Here is a 12441-nt window from a genome sequence, read left to right on the forward strand (position 1 = left end):
TGTCTATTCATGTCCTTAGCCCACTTTTTGATGGCATTATTATTTTTTTTTTCTTGCTGATTTTTTTTAGTTCATTGTAGATTCTGGATATTAGTCCTTTGTTGGATGCATAGTTTGCAAATACTTTCTGCCACTCTGTGGATTGTTGGTTTATTCTGCTGGTTATTTCTTTTGCTATGCAAAAGCTTTTTAGTTTAATTAAGTCCCATCTATTTATCTTTGTTTTTGTTGCATTTGCTTTTGTGTCCTTGGTCATGAACTCTTTGCCTAAATCAATTTCTAAAGGAGTTTTTCCAATGTTATCTTCTAGAAATTTTATGATTTCAGGTTCATTTCTGTTTTTTAAAAATTATCTAGTTTAGGTATTTTGTTATAGCAGCCCAAGTGGACTAAGAGAGTTACCATTTACTATTACATTATTAATGCATTTGTGCTTTTGAGATCTGTGTCTAAAGACCTGGTGGAAGTAGAGTGCTCCCTCCAAGGGCAGTGCTATGGAAATGCAGCCAATGCTTCCTCTCCAGGGCCTCTTCCCAACATTCACAATCTAATTTCAGAAATAAGCCAGAGGATAATTTGAAAAGTCCCATGAGTGTGTTGCAGGGCTGAGCATCAGGAAGCTCACTCTCTACCTTGATGCTAGTTCTGGGACTTTGAGCAAACCATTAAACCACCAGAGGATTCTCTTTTCTCTGCTTGGACTTACTTGTAGCATGTTGGAAGTAGAAAATGGATCATGATTAAAAACTACCACGTTGAAAAACTCTGCTGAAGGCTTGCCCTTGACACTTTGCTCCACATTCTCCCAGCCACAGTGACTCACCAGAAAAAGAAACTGACCCAGTGCCAAAGCCGAGGCCAGTGGAGACATCGACTAGGGGAGATCTCCTTTGTTTGCTGGCCTTGAGAGCACAGTAGCTGTGCTTTCTAGGAAAGATAGGAATCAAGAATATTAGAATCCCAGGGGTGGAAGGAACATTAGGTACCCTCAGTTCAGACCTTCATTCCAAGAAGGAAGGCGGCTGGGAAATTGCCAGCTCTTTGGATCCCTCCAGTGATGAAGAGCTCCTTGCTTATAAAAGCAGCTCATTCTATTCTTAGATGCTAAAGATTTAAAAGATTTTAAAATTTTGTTGTTTCATTCACTGACTCATTCGATTGCTCATTTATTGCTTCCCTTCTTTGCACTAGGCATTGATTTAAGCACAAGAGATAAGTTGACGAGCAAAAAGGAACAAAATTAATGCCCTTATGGTTTATATTCTAGCAGAGGGACCATGTAAGAAACAGTAAGTACATGAGAATTACATGTTGGAGTGTGATAAATGCACTGTAAGGAAAATGAGAGTATAATATTAAAAGGGGTTTCAGAATAGGTCTCCTTGAGAAGATCGTATTTTAGCAAAGATTTGAAGGGGGCAAAGAAATGAGCCATGAATCTGACACAGGCCATGCAAAGGTCCTGAGCCTGTTATGTTCAAGAAATAGCAGAGCTGATGTAGCTAGGGCAGAGTGAACAAGGGGATGAGGAGGACATGAGTCAGAGTAAGGTGGGGCAGGCTGTGTACTAGCTTTAGGCTGTCATAAGGATATCACTTTTACTCTGATTGAAGTGGAAAGCTATTGGGCTATTGGAGGGTTTTGGGCAGAGGCATGATATGATTTGATTTACTTTTTCACAGGATCCCTCTAGGTCCCTTTAAAAATTATAATACAGAAGGTAAGAGTGGGAGGAGTGTGATTAGTCAGGAAGCTATTGCAACAATCCAGATGAGAGATGATATGACTTGGACAAAAGTGGTAGTAGTGGAAATAGCAAAAAAGCAGAATTCTGATTTAGTATTTGGAAGGTGGCACCACCAGAATTTGCTGAGTGATTGAAAGTGGGGTGTGAGAGAAGGAGAGGGGTCAGGGATACCTTCAGTATCTCTGACTTAAGCCACTGGAAGGGTGGAGTTATCTTTAAATGACATAATGAGAACTGTGGTGGAAGCTGATTTTGTTTGAGGAGGGAGTTCAAACTTGGGCCAGAATAAAATTCACTTCCCTACAATTTTTACCACTGGCAATCTCTATTCTGGGACTGTTCCCGGAGAAATTCCTACCCTTCCTTTGTGTGGCTGTCCATTAGAATTAGAGCCAGCATGCCTGTTCCCTATGAATATTTTTCTCAATTAAAGCATCCCCAAGCTGCTCCACCTATTTCTCATTCATTCCTATATTTATTCACTCATTCATTCCTACTTATAATTTTTCATTCATCCAATTTTGCATTTATTGATGCTTATTCTGTGCTAGTCACTGTAGTGGGTTCTTGGAACACCAGCTGGTCTGGGTATTTGAAGAGGGCACAGAGTGGTGGGGGAAGCTCACAGCCCTGTGCGATGCCTGCAAAGGACCAGGAAAACACACGGGGTTTGGAGGTGCCTAACTCAGCTTGGAAACAGGGAAGAAGGCAAGGAAGGTGGCGATGGTGATAGAGGAAGGCTTCTGGAATAGATGAAGTTCGAACTGAGTCTTAAGGAAGTAGTATGTAGAGAAGTGGGGAGCAATTGAATGTTTCAGAGCATGATGGTATGGGAGAGATGTTGGGTGCATGTGGAGGAGAGAAAGAAAAGATGCCAGAAAAAGGAGGCTGGAAACCTGGTGGGCCATGACATGAAATGTGGACTTTACCTTGACACCATTGGGAGTCAGGCATTCAGTGGAATTTAAACAAGTAATGGACGTAATCAGATTTTCATTTTAGGAAGACTTTTGTTAGAAATGTGTGGGACGGTGAGAAAAGAATCATGAGTTCATCACATGGAAAGTGTTTTAATAATCCAGGCAAGAAACAACTAGTGTCTGAACCTGAGCAATAGCAATGAAAATGAAGAAGAGGGATAGATTTTAGTGTGGGATGTAGAAGCCCTGGATGGAGCTTCGTGGGCAACTAGCTGGGGAGGGTAATGGTGGAGGGTAACTTAAAATAACTGATTGGCCCGGGATATCAATTGGATGGAGGTAATATTTAATGAGGGGACACAGGAATGGAACATGTTTTGGAGTTTGTAAGGGTGAGATCATGAACTCAGGTTTGGTCCTGTTGAATTTAACACATCTGTGGGACAGTCCAGTAGAAATGCCCTCAAGTCTGGGGAGCAAAGAGGCCTGGGATGAAGACAGAGAATTGGGAGCTGCTGGAATCTCCAAAACCTTTCTTATTAGTGAAATCACCCAGGGAAATGAGAAGCAGAGAGGGTTAAAGGCAGAACCCTGAGCAACTCTACCATATAAGAGGCAGACCAAAGAGGAAAAGGCTGCAAGAGAAACCAAGAAGGAAAGAGGGCAACCATGAAGAAGCTGTGTTCTTAAAGCAATGTAGAAAAGAGGATCAAGAAGAGTGGAAAATATTTATAAAGATGTAAGGTGAAGATATTAAAATAAAACCTTTGAGTGAGGAGGTCATTAGGTACTTTGACACAAACCACAGCAATGGGAAGTTGGGGAAAGAAGGTAGATTGAGATGGGTTGAGGAGCAAAGAATGGGTGAGGATGTGAGTTAACCAAGCATCCATGACTTTTCCTAGAACGTTGACTTTGAAAAGATGAGAAAGGATTTAGGATAGTGATGAGAGAGTGGTTGTATTAGTTTTCTATTGCTGTGCAACAAATTACCTCACATTTAGTGGCTTAAAACAGCCCATATTTATTATCTCACAGTTTCTGTGGATCGGGAGTCCTGGTATAGTTTAGCCTGGTCCTCTGGTCAGAATCTCTCAAGGCTGCATTCAGATGTCGGCTGGACTGAATTCCTTTCTAGAGCTTGGGGTTATCTTACAATGTCATGTAACTGTTGGCAGAATATAGTTACTTGTGTTTGTAGGACTGAGGTCTCTGCCTTTGATTGGCTGTCAGCCTGGAGCTAATTTCAGGTCCTGGAAGCCACTAGGGTTTTTGGCCACATGGTCCTCCCCCAACATGGAAGCCCACTTCTTCAAGGCCAGAGGGGAGCCTCTGTTAAGACGAAGGCTTATATAACCTAATATAGCTACAGGTGTGACTATTCCATCACTTTTGCCGTATTTTATTGGCCAGAAGCAAGTCACAGGTTCCACCTCTCCTCAAGGAAAGGGCGTTATAGAAAGACATGATTTGTTGAGGGTCACCTTAGTGTGTGTCTGCCACAGAGATCCATAATTAGGAGATTTTGATTTTAATTTTTAATAGGAATGACTTGTACGTTATATGTCAAAACAGTGTCTATTGGGTAGTTAACTCCAGAGTTTGATTGTTTTAATCTTAGAGGGGCTAAATCACTACCAAGGTAGAAGCCATAGACATGTTCAGAACCAGTAAGAACTGAGCTTGATGGTCAAGCAGATGAAAATGGTGACTTGAACAATTTTCTCAAATGGTGTTTGGACTGTATCAGTTATGTGCTGCTGCATAACAAAGTCCCTCAAATGTTATGACTTAAAATAGCCACAAATGACTATTGCCTGTGGGTCTGTGCTGCAGTTTGATAGTTCTAGTTTCAGCAGGGCTTCCTCATGTCTGTAATTAGCTAAGGTTAGTAGGCAACTCACCTTCTGGGGGTTGGCTCCTCTGTTCTCCATGTGGTCTCCATTCTCTAGCTGGCCAGCTTGGGTTTGGTTGCAGAGCAGTCACAGGTTTCCAAGAGGGAGGGTGAAGGTGTGCAAAGGCTCTTGAGGCCTAGAATTAGAACTGGCAGCACACTGCTTTCACTAAACGCTATTGGCCTAAGCAAGTTACAAGGCCAGCTCAGATAAAATGCATGGTGAAAGAGCTGTAAAGTGACGTTAAAAAATGCATAGATACAGAGAGTAGTGAAGAATTGTGGCAACTACTTTTGCAGTTGACAACAATGACTCATGCACATGTGCAAGGTTGAGGCTGACCAAGTACAAGTTGTTAAATTAAACTAAATTTGGCCTAAGGATGCACCTGTACATTGAGTCCCTACTGAAGCCTAACTTAGTACATAAACTAAAAGTCTAACTTAGGAGTATACTTTTGTAACATCAGCTGAGTCTCAGCCAGTCACAACAGCCACACTTCAGTCAATCACAAGCAGCCACTGTGTTCAAATAAGGCAAATGCTGAGCTGCAACCAATCAGCTATTTCTGTACCTCACTTACATTTCCTGTCCATAAATGCAGCCACATTACTGAATGGAGCTCTCTGAACCTTTTCTGGTTCTGAGGGCTGCCCAATTATTGAATCTTTCTTTGTTCAATTAAACTTGTTAATTTTTTTTTTTTTTTTTTTGTGAGACAGGATCTCATTCTATTGCCCAGGCTGGAGTGCAGGAGCATGATCATAACCCACTATAATCTCAAACTCCTGGCTTCAAGCAATCCACCAGCCTTGGCCTTCCAAAGCACTGGGATTACAAGTGTGAACTACTGTGCCTGGCCTGTCAAATTTAATTTGTCTAAAGTTTTCTTTAAACAATGAAACATGGAGCAAGAGGAAAGTTAGATAATTGAAAGAATTAAGGTTATTCAACGCTATTAAATTAAAATTGGTCAGGCGTGGTGGCTCACTCCTGTAATACCAACAGTTTGGGAGGCTGAGGTGGGTGGATTGCTTGAGTGCAGGAGTAGGAAAAGAGTCTGGGTAACATGGTGAAACCCCATCTCTACAAAAAATACAAAAATCAGCCAGGTGTGATGGTATGCCCTGCAGTCGAAGTTCCTTGAGAGGCTGAGGTGGGAGGATCACCTGAGCCTGGGGAGGTTGAGGCTGCAGTAAGCAGTGATCATGCCACTGCCCTTCAGCCTGGGTGAAAGAGTAAGACTATCTCTAAAAACAGAAATTAAAGTTTTTAATTTACTGAAAGCATTTTCATGCCTCTGTGGTCTTCTCTAGACCCTGGGGACCGATCTGGGAAGGACAGTGCAACATAGAGGCAGGTTTCACACACCCACACTAGCATGAAAGTCTTTATGAGAAGCACTTATGAGGAGGTTAGTCTTCGGGACATAGATGTGTATCAAAGTCCGGAAATTAGTGCAGGCTGATGGGGAGCTGAGAAAATCATTTAAATAGCAAGTTGGGATGGACAAGTAGAGGAGAAAATCCAGAGATTCAAACTCAGGGTTGGAAAATGTATGATTAGGTAAGACGACAGCCTATTTGAATAGGTTAAAGACTAGACTTTTGTAAACAGCAATTCATTTGCATACTGTTTTTCCTATATGTGGCTTATAGCATTTTGCTGAGCTGGGGGAACCTGATAAGATTCCAGTATGATCCTGGATAATAAATTGGTTATGAATTGGTGAGACATGTCAGTTCTTTGGAAAAGTGTATTAAGTTCTTAATATAGTACCTGACTTTCAACAAATGATAGCCATTATGTGATTCTTGCTATTCTTAGTTTAACTACAATTCTACATATTGGATGTTTTTGGTTTTAATCTCTTTCCTCACCAAGATGCTCCATCCGCATGAGAAGTGCTGTCAGTCAGGTGAGTGGGCACCCAGCTTGAGGAAACAGCTGGGAGAGGGTGGATTGGAGGTGGTAGAGTAAATTGCAATCTGTATCCTTCCTAAAAATGGCTCTCATGGGGGAAAATTACTAATCACTGCCATTATTCTGCATCTGGTGTTAATTATTCCAGGTACAGGACACTATAAATGGAATGTTAAGTTCTTAATTTAGGGTGTTTTGGGGTGGAGGAATTGTTCATTTTATTAGTCACTATTCAAGGCATTAAAAAGAACAAGAAGTTTTGATGTTAAAGAAAGTAGCTAAGTCAGAAAGGTTATGAGACTTTTCTTTTGAGTTCTGGTAGCTTTCTATTAAAAAATACCTGAGTCCTTGCCTGATTTATAGGTGTTGGGCATACTCTAATATGAAAAGAGGGCAGCATCAGCTGAATGGGTGTAAGTTCCAGGGATAACTTTCACTCTCACCTGGACAATTGCAGTAACCTTCTGACTGGTCTCCTGCTTTCGCTTCCCTCCTCTTCAATCCATTCTCCACGTGGATTGTGGAGCCGGAGTGATTCTCTTAAAATCACGTGTCATCGCTTACCTCAGCAAAAGCAAGTTCCCGTTACAGTGGGTAAAATCACATTCATTGCTTAAGGCTTCAGGGCATTGTCTGCTTATACCTGTATCTTTAAATGTATTATCATTTGCTTGTCTCTTCTTTGTTTACTAAGCTCCAGGCATCATGGTGTCTTTTTAGCTCCTGCAACAAGATGATCTTATTCCTGCATCTGCAATGTTCCATCTCATAACTACCTCCCTATCCTTTATGTCTCAGTGTAAATCCTTTCTCTAAAGAGATTTTCCTTGATCGCTGTTTTAAAAGTAGAACCTCTTATTACTTTAAATATCACTTACCAGTAGTTTTTTCTACTAAATAATTATCAATGATCTCAATAGATACTTGTTTTATTCATTAAAAGATATAATACCTCTCTATCCCATTAGACTATAACGTCCAACTTAGAAGAAATCCTGTTTGTCTTGTTATTGCCTAGCAACAGAGACTCTAGAGCCAAATCCTAGTTCAAATCCCAGTACTGTAAAATCCCAGTACTGTTAGTTACTAGCTGTGTACTCAATCTTGGGGCAAGCTGTTACATAACCACTCTGTGCTTTGATTTCCTCATCTGTAAAATGGGGAATAATAGAACGTGGCCTGGTCTATAGTAAACTCTCAATTGATATTTGTTGAAAAAATAAATAAAGAAAAAAGAAATGGAAAAGTATTTATTTTAAAGTAGTTTAAATATAGGTAGGTGATGATTAGGCTTCAGAAAAAAAGGGTTTTATGTTCTAGAACTGCTCCAATTTCCTAGACATAAAACTAGAGGAATCTAAAAGTGTTGAGTCATATCACTCACTGGCTGACACGCATAATAGAGATATTATCTATTTCAAGCATATTTGAACAACATAGTTGTATGGATTATTTATTTGTTCATTTATTTATCCACTCAGAAAACTTGATTCCTCTTTATATGCTGGACAATGTGCAACCATTAAATAAATATAATCCTTGTTCTAGAAGAGTTGACAATCTAACTGAAAAGAAAGAGAAATGGATACTAGAGGATGAATGCTGAAATAGGTGTCTGAACAAAGGGTTGCTAGAACAAAGGATGGAGGGATTAACCCTGATATCTATAAGAAGTACCCATGAAAAACTATACATCCGGGGATCATTTCTATAGTTCAATACTAGAGAAGTTTCTCTGAACATGTAGACCACTGCCTGAAGGCAGCTAGAGAGAAAAGTCAGGTCACTTACGAAGAAAACCCCATCAGGCTAGCAGAAGACCTTTCAAGAGAAACCTTACAAGACAGAAGATATTGGAGGCCTATTTTTAGTAGAAAAGAAACTAAAACCAAGAATACCATATCATGCCAAACTAAGCTTCATAAGCAAAAGAGAAATACAATCCTTCTCAGACAAGCACTAGGGGAATTTGTTACCACCAGACCAGCCTTATAAGATGTACTTAAAGAAGTGCTGAACATGGAAACAAAAGATTGAAACTTGCTACCACAAAAACACACCCAAGCACATAGCCCACAGACAATATAAAGCAATTAATCAAGTCTACAAAACAAACAGTTAACAACATGATGACAGGATCAAAATCTCACATATCAATATTAACCCTGAATATAAATGATCTGAACACCCCACTTAAAAGGCATAGAGTGGCAAGCTGGATAAAAATACAAGACCTAATAGTCTACTATCTTCAAGAGATATGTCTCACATGTAATGACATCCACAGGCTCAAAATAAAGGGATAGAGAAAGATCTACCATGCAAATGCAAAACAAAAAAGAACAGGGATTGCTATTCTAATACCAGATAAAACAGGCTTTAAACCAACAACAATCAAGAAGTACAAAGAAGGGCACTACATAGTGATAAAGGGTTCAATTCAATAAGAAGACTTAACTATCTTAAGTATATATACACCCAGCATTGGTGCACCCGCATCCATAAAACAAGTACTTCTAGACCTACAAAAAGACTTAGACAGCCACACGATAATACTGGGGGTTGTCAACACCTAACTGACAACATTAGACAGATGATTGAGGAAGAAAATTAACAAAGAAATTCTGGACTTATACATAACACTTGACCAATTGGACCTAATAGGTATCCACAGAATACTCTACCCAACAATCACGAACTATACATTCTTCTCATCCACACATGGAAGATATTCTAAGATTGACCACGTGCTCAGTCAAAAGCAAGTTTTAATGAATTCAAAAAAATAAAAATGATACCAAGAGCACTTTCGATCATAGTGCAATAAAAATAGAAGTCAATAGCAAGGAGGTCTCTCAAAACTACACAAAAACATAGAAATTTTAACAACCTTCTTCTGAATAACTCATGAGTGAAAAACAAAATTAAAACAGAAATCAACAAATTATTTGAAATTAATGAAAATGGAGACATAACTTACCAAACATTTTAGAATGCAGCTAAAGCAGTGTTAAGAGAAAATTTATAGCACTAAATATCTTCATCAAGAAGTTAGAAACATCTTAAATTAATAATCTAACATTGTTCCTAGAGGAACCAGAAAAAAAGAACAGCCTGACCCCAAAGCTAGCCGAAGAAAAGGAATAACTAAAATCAGAAGAGAAAGTAATGAAATTGAGATCCAAAAGTCTCAATGAAAGAGCAATAAAACTAAGTTTTTTTTGAAAGAATAAACAAGACTGATAGACTGCTAGGGATAGATAAAGAAACAAACAAACAAACAAAAAAACAGAAGAGCACAATCAGAAATGAAAAAGATGACTTTACAACTGATTCCATAGAAATACAGAAGATCCCCAGACTATTATGAAAACCTCTATGCACACGAAGTAGAAAATCTAGAGGAAATGGATAAATTCCTGGAAACACACAACCTCCCAAGATTGAACCAGAAAGAAAGTGAAAACATGAACAGACCAATAACAAGTTCTGAAATTGAATTAGTAATGAAACTCTACCAACCAAACCCGGCCCTGGACCGAATGGATTCACAACCATTCCATGAGATATACAAAGAAGACCTGATACCAATCCTACTGAAACTATCCCAAAAAACTATGAGGAGGGATTTCTCCCTAACTCATTCTACAAAACAAGCATCATCCTGACACCATAATCTGGTAGAAACACAATGAAAAAAGAAAACTACATGCCAATATCCCTGATGAACATAGACACAAAAACCCTCAACAAAATACTAGCAAACTGAATATAGCAACGCGCCAAAAAATTAATTCACAATCACCAAGTAGGCTTCACTCCTGGGATGCAAGGTTGATTCAGCATACACAAGTCAATAAATGTGATTCACCATATAAACAGAATAAAAACAGAAAACCATATGATCATCTCAATAGATGCAGATAAAGCCTTTGATAAAATCTAGCATCTCTTCATTATAAAATCCCTCAAGAGACTAGACATCAAAGGACCTTACCTCAAAATAATAAAAGCCATCTATGACAAACCCACAGCCAACATCATACCAAATGGGCAGAAGCTGGAACAATTTCCCTTGAGAACTGGAACAAGACAAGGATGTCCACTCTCGCCACTGCTATTCAATATAGCACTGGAAATCCTAGCCAGAGCAATCAGACAAGAGAAAGAAATAAAAGGCATCCAAGTAGGGGGGAAAAAAAGTCAAACTGTCTTCTCTGGTGTTATAATTTTAGACCTAGAATATCCTAAAGACTCTGTCAAAAGGCTCCTGGCACTGATAAATAACTTCAGTAAAGTTTCAGGATACGAAATCAATGGGCAAAAATCAGTAATATTTCTATACACCAATAACATTCTAGTTGAGAGCCAAATCAAGAACATAATTCCATTTATAATAGCAACAAAAAATGAAATACCTAAATAATTCTACCCAAGGAGGTGAAAGATCTCTGCAAGGAGAACTGCAAAAATGGCTGAGAGAATTCAGAGGTGACACAAATAAATGGAAAAATATTCCTTACTCTTGGATTGGATGAATCAATGTCATCAAAATGGCCATACTGCCCAAAACAATTCACAGATTCAATGCTATCTCTATCAAAACATCAACATAATTTGTCACAGAATTAGAAAAAAATGATTGTAAAATTCATATGGAACCAAAAAGGAGTCTAAATAGCCAAAGCAATCATAAGCTAAAAGGACAAAGCCAGAGGCATCACATTACCTGACTTCCAAATATACTATAAGGCTAGATTAACCAAAACAGCACAGTACTGGTACAAAAACAGACACATAGATCAACAGAACAGAATAGACAGCCCAGAAATAAAGCCACATACATACAACCATCTGATCTTCAACAAAGTTGACAAAAATAAGCAATGGAGAAAGGACTCCCTATTCAATAAATAGTGTTGGGATAATTGGCTATCCATATGCATAAGAACGAAACTAGACTCCTATCTCTCAATCATAAAAATTAACTCAAGGTCAATTAATAATTCAGCTGGGCATGGTGGTACATGCCTATAGTCCCAGCTAAGTGGGGGGCTGAGGTGTGAGGATCGCTGAGCCTGGGAGGCGAAGATTGCAATGAACTAAGATCACGCCACCGCACTCCAGCCTGGGTGACAGAGTGAGACCATGTCTCAAAAAAAAAAAAAAAAAATTAATAATTTAAACGTGAGATCTCAAACTATAAAAATTCTGAAGGAAACCTAGGAAATACCCTTCTCAACATTAACTTTGGCAAAGAATTTATGGCTAAGTTCCCAAAAGCAATTGCAACAAAAGAAAAAATTGACAAGTGAGACCTAATTAAATGAAAAAGCTTTTGTGCAGCAAAAGAAGTTACCAACAGAGTAAACAGACAGCCTATAGAATGGGAGAAAATATTTGGAACGTATGCACCTGACTAAGGTCTGATATCCAGAATCTATAAGAAACTTAACAAATCAACAAGCAAAAAACAAATAATCCAATTTTAAAATGAGTAAAGGACATGAGCAGACACTTCTAAAAAAAAGACTTCCTGGCAGCCAACACAGATATGAAAAAATGCTCAGCATCATTAATCATCACAGAAAAGCAAATCAAAACCACAATGAGATAAATCTCACATCAGTTAGAATGGCGATTGTTAAAAAGTCAAAAAATAACATTTGCTGGCAAGGCTGTGGAGAAAAGCAAAGATTTTTTTTTTTTTGAGACCGAGTTTTGTTCTTGTTGCCCAGGCTGGAGTGCAGCAGCAGGATCTCTGCTCACTGCAACCTCAGCCTCCAAAATTTTTTTTTTTTGTATTTTTAGTAGAGATGGGGTTTCACCATGTTACACAGGCTGTGTTTGAACTCCTGGCCTCAAGCCATCCACCCGTCTCGGCCTCCCAAAGTGCTAGGGTTATAGGCATGAGCAACTGTGCCCGGCTGCAAAGACGTATATTGTTGGTAGGAAT

This window comes from Gorilla gorilla, chromosome 7 (genome assembly GCF_029281585.2).
Source record: "Gorilla gorilla gorilla isolate KB3781 chromosome 7, NHGRI_mGorGor1-v2.1_pri, whole genome shotgun sequence".
Taxonomy (NCBI): domain Eukaryota; kingdom Metazoa; phylum Chordata; class Mammalia; order Primates; family Hominidae; genus Gorilla; species Gorilla gorilla.